Below are 20,253 nucleotides of genomic sequence, written 5' to 3'. Positions count from 1 at the left end.
TTAACACGGTGACAATAATAATTTAAATAAAATATTATTATTAATGTATTATTAATAAAATACAATAATAATTATTGTTATTAATAAAACAATATTTATTTAACAATGTTTATATTTATAAATATTATTAGATGTAGTGGTATTAATAATATGACAGACAGACGGATGGCAAATCTGACCTCATCTTTATAAGCCATGCACGTCTCTCGCTCTCATAGGCTTGGCTGCAAGCGCGTGAGCGCTGCGCGTACACCACCAGCGCTCGCAGCCAAGCCACAATAACGCGCTTTCCATACAACGTAAAGATAGTATTATTAATAATTGTATAATTGATTTATTTTACAGTAACGATAACATCACAGACAAAAAAAAAAAAAAACTCAAAAAAGTAAATTTCAATATGAGCGGATTTTCTCTATCCCAAATGACGTCACAGACGTAACGGCATTTATAGCGGACGGGAAAACAACCGGAAAACCATTGTTTATGTGAAAAGTAGTGGTACATTTACTGGAAAACACAGTTAATACATTTTGTGACAATTAAAAATGTTTATTAGGTGAAAGCGGCCGTTATTTATCTTACTTACTTATCTGTATACCCTGAGTAGGGGCCTACAGTAGCCTATGTGCTATAATTAGATTTTATTATTTACTTTCTTCAAAGTTTTAAGTGTCATTTACCTTTGTATGGGGTTTGTATGTTTTAAAAGTAATTTACCTACATCGGTTAAGTAAAAAGTACTTTACCTCAGAAATGTAGTTGAATATGGATGTCCACTTGGAATGAAAACCGGGTTCTGCGCGCGGTGGTCACAACCCCTTCTTATATATGCCCGCTGCCAGGTTTCGCGGGCTTGGCACGCTCACAAATGTATATTATTTTTTTAATTTTTTTTTTTAATGTACATTTTTATAATGATACCTTGCGTTACCTTGTCAAGAAAGTGATATACCACAATAATTTAATAAATATAATTATATATAAACTTTAGAATATAAATATGTTAACTAAGCTAGATTTACAAAATTAATTAACAATTAAAATGAATCGGTTGTGCAGTCAGTGTTGGGTTACCTGGAAGGGAAACATACATAACATAATACATATTCAACAACCCATAGGTGGCGATCATATGCGAGTTACCAATAAGCATGCATACAAGCGAAGAACCATGCGAGTCACAGACACGAGTTTACTATCAACGCGTGGCATCCTTTATGGTGGCTGGCAGCATTCTGTTTTGATGTACAAATGGTTGAGAGAGGTAAGTAGTATATGGAATAATATGTGGAAATGTATGCTTTTATCATAGTATGATAATTTGTGGGATTGTGAGCGTTTTCCCCAGAGCTGACTAACGCGTTTGCACATTTGTTTTGTTAAAGGAGCTTTATAATTTTGAAAATGCAGTTTTGAAATCTATCTTAAGAATTGAAAGTAAATCAAACATGTAAGAGAAGTACAAGATGCATCCATATATGTTAATTAGGTGTGAATTAAACTGTTTTCCTTAGAAAAATAACCTACAGGAATCCTGCATTTTTTTTTTTTTTAAGGATACTTTTATTTATTTATACATTAACAATATGTGCGGGAAATTTCTACAGGTTTTAGAATGAACAGAAACATGCAAGGACATCAAGCACACTTGTGCACACCTCCATTTTCCCTCATATCAGCATCACCAGAGACAGTGCTAGAAAGGTGTCAAGGTCTGTATGTTTTTTGTTGTTGTTGTTGTTGTTATTATTTTACCATTACCATTATTTTTTACCATAAATATTTTGACCTCATTTGTTTGACAGTTTTTTTTTTTTTCTGCCAGTTTCTGTGTCCTGCCTGTATATGTTGTTTTCTCTCGAAAGCAGCCTAGATTGTTTATGCTTCTAGTTTGCTGATATTTTAATGTTGATATGCCTTCCTCTGCTGTTTGTTGTAGGTAGCTCCCGATGAGAGACCTAGTGTCATGCCTGATCTGGAATCAGCTGCAGGTTTGCCAAACTCCTAATTTTGATGAATTCATAAACTGACACTGTTAGTTTGTTACACAATGTGTTTGCCTTTCCTTAGTAAAGTGTGCGTGTGTGTGTGTGTGTCTGTCTCTCTCTCTCTCTCTCTCTCCTTTAGATGAGCTTTCCCCTGACTCGAAAGACAATATAGAGAGCTGAGTGAGAACTACTTCTCCCTGAAAAGAGAGCGGGACCATCATTACATCGACAAGAAGAGTCTCCATTACGCTATATATTCAAAAAAGTCCCTTTGTCTTCCACGGAAAGTAAACTTATGGATTTGCACATGAAGGTGAGTAAATGACGGCAGAATTATCATTTTTGGAAGAACTAGTCCTTTAATATGCATTTCAAGGCTGAGATTATGTGTCTGCAGAGCTAACGTTACTCACACAAAATAACATCTAAAGTGCATGTGACGAAGACAATATCTTTATGAACTTCAGAAAAATATTTATTAGATTTAGGTAAGTATTAACTAACAGACAGACAGACAGTTATATTCAAAACAACTCCAAATCTTACTAACTTTCCATGATAAAGTGCTTTACCATTTAAACAGATCCAACAAATAAAATGAAGAAAAAACATTATCTGTCGAAATCTGTCTGTATAATGTTGGGCACTGAGAGTATAATGGAAATATAATTAACCACAAACCAACATGAGACTTCAAGTCTTTTAAATAAATGATTCTCTCTTCTATCCTTTTCTTTTGGTATAGAATAAAATACCAGTTCAGGGTTCCTCTTTCAGCTGTTGTTGCAGCCAACTGCACAACATATTGCAGGCATTACTGAGACCGTGATGGCGGCGCAAAGCTACAGTGACGTGATGTGAACCGAATGAATAATCAGCACAGTTGGAGGTAGCCTACTAAGGCTTCCCACATAATCCATGATCAAATCTTTGATTTACAGTACAGTATTAATTCACACATCACAGTAACACTGCAAAATTAAAGACAGACAATGAGATCCGACTAAAATCACGTTTTATTGAGTCAGCAGTTATATACAAACAATAAGGAAAGCTTCAATACTTAAGTTTGTTGCAGTAGCTCACCAATCTGGCTTTCTGCCTCTGGTATGCGCGCACACCCTGTAATGTTTGAAAACAGGAAACCCATGTTTCAACAACTACGGATGGGCCCTGGCTATTAATTCGGGTTACAAGTCTGACTCTCTAACCATTAGGCCATGGTGGTACATTGACACACTTTCCATCCACAAACTTTAAAAATAAGGTTGAGATTTCATTCTTCTTCCTTCTCTTTTCCAGAGATTTGGAAGAACACGTCCTTCAACGGTGAGTTGTCCCCATACCTAACCCAACCATCTATTTGAATCGGAAAGTAACTGTTACCCTTAAAACTAAAATCATTTACATTTTTGTAAAATGTAAATACAGGTTGATGTGGAAGATAATATTTAAAAAAAATGAGCACAGCCTACCTCATTTGATTGAATGTTTATGACTTATTTTCAATTTTTAATGATTTTATTTATAAAACATTTAGGCTTAAAAATATTTAGTTTTTATATGTTCAGACAGTGATGGTGAAAGTGATTCAGAAATTGGAACTTTGTCCGAGGAGGAATCAAGTGATCTAAGAAGTGATATGGCAAAATGGGCTGTAAAAAATAAGGCAACACGCACATTGGTTGATGAGCTGCTCTTGGTGTTACATAACAGGGTTGTATTCAACTACCAGTCACAGGAGAAGATTGATGCAAGAACAGAAGATGACTGGTTGTTCACCCTTGATCGCTGCAGGCTTGCAGTGCATACAAACGTTTGTGCTGGACAATATGCATGTTGTCTGCCCTAGGGGTTGTCAGACGATTGCTGAACTTTCTAAAACAGGGACCGAGAGGGTGTAGGCTGTCCTCAAGGCAAATTGAAGAAATATCAGCAAAACTCTTGATCATTCCCACTACTTAGAATTATACTTCATTTGTAATACCTGCTGTAGCAATTTCCCTTCTTTATTTTATTTTTAAACCAGATCATTCAGCCCTGGCCAAGAGTGTCTGTCCATAAAAATAATAATTGGTCGCTTCTTTTTTGGCTAGAATTCCAGAAGAGAGTTCTTCAGCTCCTTGTCAAAATCAAGGATACAATTCACGTTGCCACCTCATCTGCTGGAACAAGTTATGAAGTGAAGCCGGCAAACACTGAAGAAGAGCTCGAAGCTTTAGAGAATCACCTGGAGGACAAGAATGAGGGAGCAGAACTGGTAAGTTTTCTTTATTTTCGCTCATGATCTGCGCTGTGTATGAACACTTATCCACTTTTTCATGAGAAATATTGCCCTATCGTTTTTTCCAAAAATGTTAGAAACTATTTTTGTTTATGCGTGCCTCTCTGAGATCTTTTTTTGGATTAAAAATCGTTTGTTATTTTGTTAGTTTATATAAACCTTAATATTATTTTCTTTGTGATTAAGATTATTATGCCTGATCATTGTGCCCCAAAATAAACTTTAAAGGTTATCTTGCACTGTATTATGTTTGATTGTATGTTTGCATACCATTTGCTAATTCGCCAGAAAAAAAAACGCGCTTTTACCATCTCAGAAGCACTAACATTAGCTATGGCCGTATCATTTTCCAATCTTATGTCCTTTTTCTTAGACGCTAGAAAAACCATAGATCGAGGAGAGAACCACTATAAATCTGGACATGTAGAACAGTGCAGCTTAGATGCTGGTTTACTTGCCGGTATTGTACGGGCCAGCATGAGGGACAAGGTTTATCGAGTCTCGGTAAGTAAAACTAGGGAGAGATAGAGGAGTTATAAATGTTCTATGTATTTAAGATAACTATACAAATAATCTCTGAACAAGCATAACACAGTTAAATTCCAAACATTTAATATAATAGGCATAATATAATTTAATATAATAGTTGTATTATAATAAATATAATATAACATAATATAATATAACATAATATAATTTAATATAATAGTTGTATTATATATGTTGACATTAAAGAGAATTGTCCAATAGCATCAACAAATGCTTATTATAATATATTAGAATTAAACCATATATGTTCCCTAAATAAACCATATATACTCATTTTGTTAACATTTTCTTTACCAAATGCCAAGCAGGTTATAACTGGTGTGTTTTATGTCATAGATCAAAACGTGAAAATATTAAGAGGCTTTAACCACAGACCTTATTTCAGGCGATTTAGCAAAAACCCATTCAAAAAACCCATAGACTTTTAGGGCGAGGGAACCGGAAGTGCTAAAATGCTAACTCACTTCCGCGTTTTGGCCTACAAAAGTGACGTCATAACTTCGGAACTCTATTGGGGTCTGCGTATCAGGCTAGTGACACATGGTTTCACAACTCTAATGTGCATGGGGCGAATGTACAGGGCTTAAAGTTCTCAGGCACCATTCCTGATTTCAGGCAAAGAGCACTTTTAAATTAATTCAATACATTGTGCACATTTCCTCCCGGACAACTTTTCAGACCTCAAATCTTTTCTTGCTTTAAGCCCTGAATTTCAATGCTAAAGATTTGTAGAGATATTCTTATGCCTCTCGCTGATTGGGTACAAGACAAACACTCAAACTGATCTAATAAGTACAGCTTCACCTTTTGATCAGAGACAACAACAGAGACAGACAAGACGAAGAGGTGTGCACGTCTTATAGGAGCATGGGGCCTATAGAGCGTGCACAGTATGTTTTCATCCGGGTCTTTACAGCAGGAAGTGCCTTTTCCGGCTTCATTCACTTCTGAGGTGTGTGTTATGCTAGTTGTAGCTAATGTACCCTGGAGGACAAGTGCTCTAATGGGCCTTTCACACAGGACGCGGTATGCGCGGGGCTTGCCGCTGGGTTCAGCGTTGCCCTTCAGATACAACGCGATTTGCGCTGCGCTATGACGTAGGCGGAGTTTTAAAAACCTATATGGGGACACATATTAAAAACCTGTTTACACACATTGCCTACCTACAAGTTGCCTGACTGTTAAAACACAACTATTTTTAATGTAAATCTGTCTGTCTATGAGACGATCATCCATTTTGATTTCCGTGCTTGTTTGGATCCCCTGTTTCTATTGGCCGCGCTGGTAATCGTCACAGAGCGCAGCGGCAAAAGTTGAACTATTTTGAACTTTGACCGCGGCGTGCGCGTGAGCACGCCAATGATGCGCACCGCTGCGCTTGCGCTTTGATCGACGCAGCAACAAAACATCCTTGCGCGGCGCAAGCCATTGATATGAATGGGTTTTATAGCGCAGTGCCGCGCATACCGCGTCCTGTGTGAAAGGCCCATAAAAAAACGAAGACAACAAAAGGGTTAAATAATTAATCTTGTAAAGTGCTGGCAAAGTTTCATTAACAATTGGCTTGTTCACCTTGGTGACCACTACAAACTCCTCGTCCTCATCATGTGCCTGCTTTGTGGAGGTCTGGACTCTACTGACCACTTTTCTGGTTATATTTTTAATTTCTTGTTGCTCCTTTTCAGAGTAAACATCTGAAGAGGTTTGGAGGCGTTGATGCTGCAGACCATGTGAAGTCAATGGCTGCGCAAGTAACATTGTTCCTTTTTTGCATTAGTTTACAGTGATGTTCCCTGGCATATACTGTCATGCACTCCCCCCACACACCCACTTACTCGCTCTCTGCTACATTTTCATAATGAACTCGATTGCAATATAATATTCTAATATAAATCTGTTTTACCATGGCAGAACTATGACAAATAAAATGATGACCATAATGAGCCTCAGAGGAAAAAGTGGGAAGGTTGCCTTCATGAAGACCCGTCTCTACAAGATAATCTGTGGTGAGTTTGCTTTAACCTAGTAGTTTTGTAACAATGTTTTAAAAAATTGAATATAGTAAGCAGAATAATAATCATTTTAGTTGGAGGACTCTACAGAGCATGCTCTAATATATAATACTCCATTCTGGGCTCTAGACTAACCGGCAGCACTGGTTACTACCAACTGCCTTTTGTTGCTCGCCCAAGCACATGAATATCAATGACCTTGCACATTGATAAATACTAATTTATATACTTGAAACATTGGCAAAGCCACAGAAGTTGATATTTGAAAAATATTTTAATTTAAAGGGGTGGTTCAGAATTTTGGACATCGGACCTCATTTACAAATTAGCCTGTGTGTTATTTATCAACGGTTATTATTTATTCTCTCAACAGACATTTACATCGATAGTCTGGCGTTATAATTTATTTTATTTTGGTGTACTGTGGAGTGGGTAAAACTGTTTTTAATGGCAGGCTAGAGGATACTGTTGACCACCAGCGAACTATGCAACTGGAAGGACTGGGTGAAATTTTTTGAAAACTGTCTCCACTGATAAATAACACCCAGGCTAACGTGTGAATGAGGACCGATGTCAAAAATCCTGAACCACCCCTTTAAGAGGTTAACGTTTGCTAATACTGATCTGTTTTTTTCCCCCTCATCAGACACTGTCTTGAGCTCATTTGATACAACTACAACAAAAGTAAACGAATACATGGCCAAATTCTTGAAATATGCACCAGAGGAGTATAGGAGAGGTGGTAGAAAGAAGTAACTAGAAGAGAAGATTTTAACCAGCCGTGTTCAATGTTGCCCAATGGTTGGGCCGTTTTTCTAAAGGTTAAAGTTCGACACGTAAAATTGTTGTGTGAAATGTTGGCACACTTGCAGCCGTGTAATAAAGAATGTTTCTTACGTCAGTGAAATGTCTTTATTGATCTTCTTTATTGATCTTTATTGGGCCGGTTGCATAAAGCTCTAAGACAGTCTTACAACTTAGACATCTATTTATTTTCTTTAAGACTGTTCATATCTTTTTTAAATCATTTACATAAAAATGTAGATTAGCCTAATTTGATAGCAAAAACTAAGACTGACTGCCCTTGATTAACTGCTATTGGGTCATATTTGAACTTAAGACACTGTCTTAACATAATGGCTTTGTTTATGCAACCGGCTCCTGGTCTTGCTTTGACCAATTGGCTTCTTCCTAGCTGACTCTGTGTCCGCAAACTTAGTGTTTATGTATCCATTTTAAGGTGTTTGCTGTTACTGTTGAACACATCAATACTTTAGTGAAAACAGTTTAACAAAATAAACTGTTGAAAAGCAAGACTTTATAGTGATGTTGAAATTTCAACGTTGATTGGATTTGCAAAATCTAAACTAAAATCTATTGATTCAATGTTGACGAATTCACTTATGTTGAGAAACGTGACGTTGGAAAGACGTTGCTATTTCAACGTTGATTAGATTTGCAAAATCTAAACAAAATTCAATGGTTATCCAACACTGGCACCTGACGTTGATTCAACAGTGACTCGACGTTAAAATGTCAGCTGGGATATGTCTCGTCTTTTGCTTTTGAGAGACCTTTCAAAGAGATTGCCTTTCAGACACCGTGTGTGGTACTACAATCTTGCAACCAATTCCACTCATTTTACAATTATTAGATGATGGGGGGGAAAAGTGAATTGTAAAGTATCAGTGGTTAAATACTGACTAATCACAACATGATTCTGCACATGTGGATAGTAAATCATCGTCAGGTGGTATTGATAATGTGCTTGTAAGTGTTTCCAACGCTATTGCCTAATCTAACTGGATTCAATTTGTCAGTTGTCTAGTAATTTGCTTCAAGAATCAAGACCTGAATGCAGTTTTTGGGGCCTTCCCGGAAAATTCTTACAACTAAACACTAACAACATTGTGCCCTCTGCTGCCTGATAATGCTGGCGTAATTTTTTCTCTGGCTTGTGAAACTAACTGATCAGTTTGGGTAAATATTTTTAACACAATTTAAATCTTTAAATTGTGCAAACACTTGATTTCTCTGGAGGCCTGTAGAAAGTTTGTGCACCTCAAATTTGGCTTGTTTTCGGCTGCTGTGACGAACGGTTTGCGTGCTTTATCAATTTATTAATCTCAACTCGTTTACATATCCCTTATGCTGAATTCCTGCAACTCAGTTAATCAAAAATAACCAGTTCTGGGAACGTTGCTGACATGTTTAGAAAAAAGGTGCTATGTTTTAGCAAACAAGACAGTGATTCAGGTAAGATAAAGTTAGATTTGGTGATGTAGGCCTAAACAACCAACTCAGAAACCCAAAAAAAAAAATGAAAGCTGTCACTTGAGATTCCTTGCCTACTGCTCTCAGAAATCGCAGAATTTAAAGTTATAGTAGGCTACTGTGCACACACAGAGACACAAAAGAAATAAATTTCATAACAGAAAATTGTTTTCCTGTTTGATCATTCTGCATACAGCAGACTTAAACCTTGACAACAGATCACATTTATTTCATAAGATGAATTACTGAGATGAGGTAAAAAAAAACAAAAAACACTGGGGGTCCATGTTTCTGGGTTCCGGAAGGGTCTAATGGATTGTCAACCTTAAAATCAGTCCTGTTTGTGTGGTGGAACAAGCAATGGTATATAGAACTATGTTTAACATCTTAATTTCATTAACTAATTATGTTAACTCAGCTAATTTAATGTAGAAGAGATGGACACTATGTAAACTAAGTAGGCCTAAATGTATTGTTTAGAGTTTCCTCTGACTAAAGATTTTCCACTGTTGATATGGAATATGCAAGTGTCAGAAAAAAGAAAAGCTTTACTGCTACAATGGGGTTTAATAGATGCTATATCAGGGTTCACCAATCTCGGTCCTGGAGGGCCGCTGTCCTGCAGAGTTTAGCTCCAGCCAGCTCCAACACACCTGTTTGAAAGTTTCTATGCCTAGTGAGACCTTGATTAGCTGGTTCAGGTGTGTTTAATTGGGGTTGGAGCTAAACTCTGCAGGACAGCGGCCCTCCAGGACCGAGATTGGTGAACCCTGTGCTATATGCTGAGGGAGAAACTGCAAATTTAACATTTTTCTCTTTTCTGACTTTTCTTTTCTAAGGCTATATCCTAGAAAAATCCTGGAAACTCAAAATTAACTCAATAGCATAATATTCTCATTTCAAAATAAATTTAATTTCTCCTACATTTCTTCTTCTCCTTTAATGAAGAAGACGTTGTAGGCTACCCTTTTTGCATTTGCGCCACAGTAAAGTGACATATTACTGATTGACTTTAAAAGATCCTGGATATCATTCATATTGCCAGCATATTGCAGATGTGACTCACACAAACACGAATATCAGCGAGAGCAGTATGTTTACATAATTACAGGTTATTTATTTTTTTATTATTCGTTTTGGTATAGCCTACATTAAATCTCTTAGTACACAAACTAAAATGATCACACTGGTAACACGGTTACATTCTTTCAAAACATGATCTCTTTATTCAGTTGATCGATAACTCACCAAGTACGTTATGATTTCGACCAAATGCGTCGGGGCAGTATATGTTGACGAATCAACCGCATTTCAACGTTGAATCGATGTTTTATTTTCAACGTAATAACGTTCTGATATACCGACCAAATAGTGAACGTTGATTCAACGTTGAAATTTGATCGACGACTGATACTAACCTTTACAACTAAAAATCAACGTTGAATCGACATCGGTCTGCTATCTGGGTACTGAGTTAGTGATGCACCGAAATGAAAACGCTTCAAATCGAAACCGAAACTAAACATTCTGGAGACGGAAAAGTGTGACTTTAATTAGACTTTGTAAATGCTGCCATTATATTGTTGATATAATTTATATATAATTTGTTTATTTTTTCTATAATCACTTAACTTTCTTGTTTGCTATTTATACACTTATACATTATTTATTTATTATAAGTTGCAGTACCTTTATTTTGAAGGATTGGTTGAATTTGCGAAGTTGCAAATGCGAAGTTCACGTCAGATTCATAGTTCATGCAAGCAAACTGCAAGCACAGACATGTATGCTCAGATTAAGATTTATTCTCGTTACAAAGGACTTGAACGTTCGTAAGGAGATTCAAAGACTATTTCCCTTTCTCGCAGCATGCAGCTAACGAGGTAGTTTGTTTTATTTGTCTGTATTTTGTGTCAGTAAAATGCCATTACTGTTGCAGGCTTTCGCTTTGTGTCAAACTGATGTCATTTCTGTATTTTGTTGTTTATACTGTTTAGTTTTCATGGTGGATTTGGAGAAAAGTCTTCAATTAAACCAGTAGCTAGAGAACCATTTGTGTCTGCGTGTGCTTTGGAGGGAGATACAGACTTTGCTAGTAAATATTGTAAGATTAGTCGAAGATTTCCTCTTTGCCCATACAGAAATGTAATAAATGTCAATATATGTAAATTATATATAATGTCAGTGCCCATGTATGTCTGCTGCCTATTTGAGAATATATGCAAAATTCATATTTGTAAAACACAGACAATATGAAACATATATTTCAAAATATAGCAAAAATGTCCGTTTTCATGTAAGTGCCATATATTTCCCGTATATGCACATAAATGTGAAATGTAAGACGCATATGTATACATGCATATATGTACTTAATTCCATAGCACATACTTTCACTTATATTAGGGATACAAATATGCTTCTAATATGATGACACCGTACTTTCACGTATATTAGTTAGTGGCACAACTATGTTTTTCTATACAGCCTGCACATATATTTGTACTCATTCCACAAAACACACAATTCCAAGTCTTTTCAAATACAATCTTTACTGCATTTTTTTCAGTACAGACTTGACAAGTACAAACAAGTACAAACTTTTCAAGTAAAAACTTTAACTTCATTTAACTTCAACTTCAGACTTTATTTTCTTTTTAAAGCCTTTTCCAAGCGCTCACTTTTTTCCCTCAGTATTACATTTTCAAACTTCTAGCCACATTTAAAACATTTCCAAACTCACTCACTGGTGAAACACACTCATTTTTAATTAACATTTTTCCTGGACATTGCCAGTCTTAGCTCTGCCATCTTCCCATTCAGGGCTGTTCCGATCTGGCCAGCCGGAACTGAGTGCTTTGACATAACTGCATTTGAGAAGGTAGATTTTAGAGAACAAAGTTTTAGGTATAAAGCAGACAAAACACGGGTGGATAAACTTAACACCAAGATAAAAAAAAAAATCTTTCTAGTACAAGTCAGTAAAATTGAGTGACAAAGTACGCGAGTATGCAAGTAAGGCCACACTTACACTGCAATCAGTGTGTAAGCATGGCGGACAGTTTTGCACCAATTTAATTTGCAGGCGAGACAGGGTCATAGTGCCAAACACCAGCACCACCTCTCATCGAAACTAACTTTTTTTTTTTTTGGAACACCGAATGTGAATTTGAACATATACATTGAACATTCTAAGATGCACTACCTGCAGCCCCATGAATGATTGTCCATTTGTCCGCAGATATCTCCACGGGTGTGGTTCGGACTAGGGATGGGACGATTACCGGTTTCACAATAAATCACGATAAAATGTCCTGACGGTTAGTATTATCATTTAAAATTTAATTATCCTTAAAACCGCCTTTGATTATCGTGATTTTGAAAACTCGCGGTAAATCCTGTCCAGCCAGAATCAGTCTGACGCGCATGCAACGTTTTTTTGCACGAGAAGACATGGCGGAAGGCGGAGACAGCGCTCGGGAGATTTTTCATCCATCCGAGAGGACAAAATCTGAGGTGTGGTCGTATTTTGGCTATTACAAGAGTCCTGAGGGCAATTTGATCGAGGATGGGCACCCTGTCTGCAGATCTTGCAAGAGGAAAGTCTCTGCAAAAGGGGGAAACACATCAAATCTGCTAAGTCATCTTCGTGACAACCACCCACTGTTATATAGTGAATGCAAGGTAAGTTAAGTTAACTTTTACCTCAATACCAAAACTAACTTGGGCAAATAATTGGACAAAAATATTGATTAGAGATGAAATATTTCACTATCTCACTTGTTATCAATGCAAAGCTTCCGGAAGAAAAGTTTTACAGCAAGTGGCTTTGAGCCAAGACGAACGAACATGTTCAAACTATTAACGGTGACATTTAAAGTGTAAGTTGCAGGTTAAATTTTTCACAAAGATAATGCAATGTGTTTATTAAACATAAAGATAAGAACCGCCCACCATTGTTTTTTATACCAAAATGCTGATATAATATGAAAAGTTGGCACTTTTAACAGTGGTTTTAACCGCTCCCGCTCCCTTCCACTAGATGGGGCGTGACGTCATAAGAGGAACTCACTAGTAGAGTCACCGTACGCTAGCAGCTATATTCGCCTTACATAACTTCAGAAAAGTTGGTTGTATGTTTTATTTGATAAAAAAAATTATGGATAAAATAATGGACCGTGATCCTGCCTGAAATGAGAATACGCTATTCGCAAAACAAACGGGTTCAGGCGCGTCAGATCAGCCGGTCGCAGGTCGAGCTGTTCCACTAAACTCCAAAACGCGTTCACCTCACGGCAGCACACACTCTCCACTGCTGATAGCCCACACAAACACAGTGATGGGGACAAAGATCTCTCTTTTTCTTTTCTGACAATAAACATCGCTAATTAAATCGTGAGAAACTGATAACGCGTGGATTGAGGAAGGGTATTACATGACGTTTGAGGCGTCGATGAGACTAGCGATTGATGCCTGTGCAGTGTGTGCATCTCTAACGTTACAGCTCTGATTTGGACTGACTTACTGTAAGTAAATAATGTATTCAGTTCAGTCGTTGTCCCTCCTTGCTATTCTACATGACGGCAATATTTTGAAAAGACTTGCTTGTTCCCTTATATTATCCGGGTTAAGTTTGCACCAGGCTAGACTAGCTCTAACGTAGCTAACGTTACTCACCAGGACACCTGGCCAGCCCTCCACTAATTCTCCTCACACCAAGCATTAATAACTCTTTGAGTGCCATGGCTCCCCTCTCTCACGCCTGACCGGTTAAAAATTGTAGGGCTGTGGTCCATAAAGAATTTGATGGTTTCCCACTTCCTCAGTCGTTCTCCAAATAGCCATAATACAGTAGGAATCTAGCAGAGTATGGGTTGCGAGTTCCTCTTATGACGTCATCACCCAGTAACTGAAAAAACACGCTACCTTTGAAGAAACCCCAATAAATGTTATTTTAACGCATTTTAAGACAGAAATAATTAAATATATACATATAGAGCACTTTAATTTACACATTAATTGGCTGTGGTGGTTAACCTGCAACTTACACTTTAAGGGATAATGTATAGTGAATTTATTACACAGATTTTTTTTTTTTTTTTTTTCCTCAGAAATAATTTCAGGGACATGAAATATTGAATTGTGATTGTTTTTAAATCTTACCGGTTTATAAATTATGTAAGTTACTGTGTACAAAACAATCATCAAGAAAATATGATCACTACAACAATACTACAGTATTAATACTAAATTACTCTGATTTCATTGTCAATACAATCACAAACTGAGATGCAAGATATACACATTTGAATGAAACCAGAGATTGTGTCTGCGGTAATCCGAGACATAGATGTGCGCTGTGTTATAATGCGTTGCTATTGATGACAACAGTCATTATAAGTATTCCAGTAGTTTAGTCACCCTAAATCCCCCCCCCCAACATATTTTGTTCATTTAACAAAATGTGTGTGTGTGTGTGTGTGTGTGTGTGTGTGAGTGTGTGTGAGAGAGAGAGAAAATGATTTATTATTTTTAATATTATTGATATTAATAAAATTAATAATATTCGGTCATACACACACACGCTGAAGTGAGTGAATATTATTATTATCGTTATTAATGATAATACATTTGCTATTCCTTTGTTTACAGAGTGGGCGTGCAGCAGGCAAACCCAGTGATGCTTCTGGTCCCTCGACTCCATCCTCGTCTACAGTTGTGAGTGTGACAGACACTTGAACAAGCATTTAAAAGGCAGACTGCTTATGCACCCACATCAAAAAATGCATGAGACCTCACTTCATCTATTTCATATTTCATTGCAAAAGACATGATGCCATTCCAAATTGTTGTTAGGCCTGGTTTTCTGAGGCTGATGAAAGTTGCTGTACCACACTACAAAGTGCCATCACGAAAATGTTTTTCCAAAACTGAAATACCAAAAATGTACAACCAGGTCAAAGTTGCTCTTGTAAAAAAGTTAGCTCAAGGAACATGGTTTGCTGCAACTACTGACCTCTGGACTAGTGAAAGTGGTGGTGGTCAACCTTACATAAGCATCACTATCCATTACCTCACCCCAGACTGGCCACTGGAATCAAACTGCCTCGAAACTCAGTTCTTCCCAGAAGATCACTCAGCTCAAAACATCAGTGAGTTTTTAGAGAACATGCTGGAAGAATAGGGGATCAACAAAAAAGACCTGGTCTGCATAACCACAGACAACGCAACAAACATGATAAAGGCTTTTGAAGAATTCTCAGAAGTGTGGCTTGGGTGCTTTGGCCATAATTTGAACCTGGCCATCTTCAAGGCTTTGAAAATACAGAGAGTTGAAACAGCAGTTAACCCTCTGAGGTCGGCAAACGCGCCGACGCGTTTTGCTGGATTTTCTTCACATTGTAGCACTATAAACTTAAATTACTCCGTCATTTATGGTCATACAGAAAAAATAAATATAAAAAAAGAATCTGTGATATTTCTACTTTTGTATGTGTCCACTTACAATCAAATCAAAACATTGTGCTTTTGTAAAATAAAGAAAATAAACAGGGTGTGCGTTCTGCCTCCCCGTCGCGGTGAACTTTTTTTTCTTGAGCACGTCTATAAACTGAAACAAAACTCAGCGAATACTTGTCACACATTTATGAGCCATATACATTTAAGTGTGTACTTTTAAATCATCGGATTCAAACTGAAAACAAATATTCTCTGTTTAAGTAATTTGTATAAATCCAATAAGATGTCCAGCTTCTTAAACGCTTCCTAATTATTTTTAATTCGACCCACTCGCGCAAAAGAGATTGACATGCAAATCTCTACATGGAACGCGAACGCGCTCATTACCTCAAAAACAAAACACCAAAACACTTCACAAGTCTCTGCTTTTCGTCGAGTTTGAAAGGCGCACCGTGAGCTTACATTGATTTACCTCAGAAGAAGAAGAACGCGATTTGAAGACAAGAAAGATGTAAGGTAAGAAATTCTTACATATTAGTTTGTTATTGTTGCATAAATTTCACATTGCAGTTGAACTGTTGCTAGATATATGGTGAATATTATAATATTTAGACCCGTGTTTACTGTTACTGTGTTTGTGGATATCTGCTCAAACGTAGATATGTATATGGTAACCATAATGTTTCATATTTTGGAGCGCGATCGCGTTTGAAAAGCAAAACCAAATGGCTTCATGTTTTTACTATTATCTCATTTCATATCATCATAACAAATGGCACCTTTTGAAGTAACATGATAATCAATATATTTTTCTCTAGCTTAGTTGTTACTGAAATCTTTTGGAAGATTTATACTGATAGGTTATTGTTATTATTGTTTTATCCAGCACTGCGAATAGCTTATGCCTACAAGGCACAACAAACCTGGTGTTCATTATATTATATATTGTTGGAAACATTTGTGTGTGTGTGTGTATTCTGTGAATTTTAAAAAGCAATTTTAACCAGAAAAATCTCACATTTATTCCCAAAATCGTGCAGGCCTTTCTCTTGATATCAGTATGTTCACTTTTTTTTCTTTTAGGGCCCAGATGTCACAGAGTCCTGCTGACTTCAACATTCACATAAGTCTCTGTACATGAACATGGTAAAGTGAAAATCAAACACCTTGGAAATGAAAGGTATGTACAATGTTTTTAGGAATGGCACAAAGGTCTCTGTCTTTGGATCATTGTTTTCAATGAGTGCTTTTTTGTCATTTGTTGTGTATCTTTGGATTATGTTGTAAATAAATCCAAACAATCTAAAAGCCATTCTTTTTTAACCCTCTGGGGACCACAAACGCGCCCGCTTGTTTTGCTCGGTTTTTTTTTTAGCAATGAAAATAAACACTAAATGCTCTGTTAATTTTGATCTTTCATTTTCGTGTAATACATCAATCGATCCTGTTCAGTTTCTATTTTTTTTCTGTATACTCACAATAAAAATAAAGTGTATTGCTTTTTGACAAATAAAGAAATTAACATGATGCGATTTCTGCCTTCTCTCTGTCAGTAAACTCCCATTTGAAACGCGTTCGAAAATGATCTATAACTCCGCGAAAATTCAGTCAAACAGGCAAACAGACCCACGGGCATAAAGCTTGAGATCGCATCTTTTAAATGAAGTCATTTATATAAAAAACAAATATTTTCAGCTTCTGTAATCTGTATAAAAAGAGAGCGACTCCTGTTGAGCTCATTACGAGCTAATTCACAGTAATTTGACCACTCCCCGGAGAGCGCGTGCTATTCAAACGCAAATTCTGAGAACTATTTCAGAGCTGTGAAACGCCCACATCAGCTGTAAACAAAGCGCGTCGCGACTCCTCGCGAGTGAGACATTATAGCCTACCTTATGGAGAAAAGATTCCTCAGAACAGTGCTGATGAGGAGCAATATCTCCTGAAATGAGGAGCAGATTCCGCTGAGGAGTGAGGTAGGCTGTTTTCTTTTCTCACGTGTGGAATAACGTTATGGAATAACGTTAGTGTAGGCCTATGTAAACCGCAAAAAGATGAATCGCATTTCTATAATATGACTCGCCTTTCTGTGAGATGAATGAAGGGGACATATTTGTAAAGACTGTTTAGCCTAAATATGAATCGCGCGTCTGTGTGTGAAAGAATAAACTGCTTTGCTATAGCCTACTGAGATGAGTAAAAATCGACTGGAATATGTTGAAATAAAATGTATTTGTATAAGCAACGTATTAAACTGCAAAAAAATACTATTTTTGTCAAAAATAAATTCATAGACTAAGATGTTAGATGTTCCAATGTTGGCTATATTCAAACTAATGAATACATATGATAAAATGTAGGCCTATAATCTTTTTTTTTTTTTTACAAAGAAAGAGTACACTTGAAATATTGTTGAAATTGTAATTATTGTTGTAACTGTAACATTTTTAATAAAATAGCTAAACATATTTACAAGAGAGATGTAAGCGAAATCTTAAATGGTCAATATAAGTCTTCTTCTAAATACATCTTTTGTCCTTGCATTGTGGCTCAGTCAGTGTCACACCTGAATGAATGGCTAATTATGCAGAGTGGGTGGGACATTGTAATCTAAGGTGTAAACTACTCCTCCCCCTCGCATATTGGCTTTCCAAGCAAAACCTGTTTTACACCATTTAAATCAATGTTTTTTTTTGTGAACGATAAAGCAAGACTATTTTCACATCATTTTGAAGATAGAACTCAAAGGGACAACATCCATTAGTCAAAAGTCTTGTGGACACATATTTAATATGTATTTTGTGGTCTTAATTCAGCAACTTTCATTTTAATTTTTTCCAATAACCACGCATAAACATTATTCTCTTAAAAATACAAACATCTACATACACGTTGCTCGCATATTATGGTAGCCCTGTTTGTGCTATATAGAGTGAATTTACACCTTTGCCATTAACATGTTTATAAATAACTGAAAAAAGCACAAATGTCAAGGCATGTCAGAACATCTCAAGGACCCCAAAAACAGCTTGGTCCCCAGAGGGTTAAATCTCCTCATTCTTTGTGTAAGGTTGCTCAGAATGACAGGGCCTGATGGCTCCTAATAGGGCCGTTAGGGGAGGGTCTTTGTCTTTCTCAGGTGTGAAAAGCTTACATATTAATGAGCTCCCGCATAAAGCATTCTCACACAAAACACGTCTTAAAATTTTTAAATCAATATATTGTCTTATCTGAATGATAATGCAGTCAGGATGATTTTCACATAGTTTTAGAGCAAATATTCTAGGCTACGTGATACAATTTTCAAAAGTCTTGTGAAGAAATAATCAGTATGGATTTCATGAGCTTATTTCAGTGACAATTGTTTTTTGTATTTTCACAAACCACGCATAAACGTCATTATCTCATAACTACAAACTTTTACACACATGCTGCTGATATATTATTGTAGCAGAGTTTGTGCTGAATACAGTGTAATCAGACTTTAGTCATGAAAATGTCACAAGTAACAGAAATAAGCACAAATGTCAGAGCATGTCAGAACACCTCCAGGCCTAGAAAACACCTCAGACCCCAGAGGGTTAAACCAGACAAAGTAAATATGTTGACATTTTTTACATTTCAATCTCAACTGAACAAAGATGCATGTTAGGTTAGCTGCACCTTTTTTTTTTTTTTTAAAGAAGAGAACGGACATACAATCAATCATTGCTGTTCATTTGATTTGTTTACATATGGTTGTATTGTTAATACATGCACATTGCTTGTGTTGTTTTTATGTGTGCATTTGATGTTCTTTGAAGGTACTGCTCATTAAAACCTGCACTAGGAAAACTCTAATTCTCAGGGTTCCATGTTAATGTTTGTTGAATTTCAAATATAAAACTTGTTGAAATGTTTTCAGTGTGTGTATCAGTTCTTTTTGAACATTTCCATCTCATTTTAACAAAACCGTGATAATATTGATAATCGTGATAACTTTGGTCACTATAATCGTGATATGAAATTTTCATACCGTCCCATCCCTAGTTCGGACGCAGGCTCTTGCTCAAGGACACTTTGATGGGGTCAGGCAGAGCGGGGCTCGACATTGCAGAGGTGCCAAATGGTACCTCTACCATCTGCGCCACCATCGCCCCTTTAATCAAATGATTACTAATAATCAGACTAAGACCTGAATTCTAGTATAAGGCACGTAACACAAATCCTATGAAAATGTTATATATAGGTTCCATTGGAAGAAGGGGCAGAAGGCAGACGACACGGCACGCAGGGTTTCTCCAGTCCAACTTCAGTTCGATTGGCATATACATGCACAAGTTATTTGACTTTCAATTGCATTATCTGGGTGTCTTAATCAGAATATGAGTAGTCCAGTTTGGTTTGATTTTTAATCAGTTCAGTAAGGTAGTTCTTGAGCCAGAGGGTTGGTCGCTACCATATAAGGCCAGTAAGGCACATCGTGATTCCTGGAATGGTAGCATAGTGGTTAAGGAACCTGGATAGCATGCTTATAGCCTTAAAATTTTTCTTTCAAAAATATGTGCTCATTCATGTGTAATTACTTCCACCTACTAATCAAAGTATTCTCGTAAGTGTAGAATCTGCTATTCAGAATACATACGCGCAAGTCGTGCGAATGACTGAATCCACCTCCCATCTTTGAAATACATTCGCCAACGAG

General features: G+C 36.8%; 1 long non-coding RNA gene across 1 annotated transcript; it reads left to right on the top strand.

Moving 5' to 3' along the window:
* Window positions 1-1,158: 1,158 nt before the first annotated feature.
* Window positions 1,159-7,740, top strand: LOC308689473. Its single transcript, XR_014030009.1, has 8 exons — window positions 1,159-1,267; window positions 1,611-1,715; window positions 1,943-1,994; window positions 2,131-2,304; window positions 3,294-3,320; window positions 4,088-4,251; window positions 6,510-6,830; window positions 7,483-7,740. It is a non-coding gene; the product is annotated as an uncharacterized lncRNA (long non-coding RNA).
* The last annotated feature ends 12,513 nt before the right edge of the window (window positions 7,741-20,253 follow it).

Source organism: Scardinius erythrophthalmus (assembly GCF_964197995.2).
Source record: "Scardinius erythrophthalmus genome assembly, chromosome: 4".
NCBI lineage: Eukaryota > Metazoa > Chordata > Actinopteri > Cypriniformes > Leuciscidae > Scardinius > Scardinius erythrophthalmus.
The sequence above is the reverse complement of the archived record's forward strand: the minus strand, read 5'-3'. Positions and strand labels throughout refer to the sequence as shown.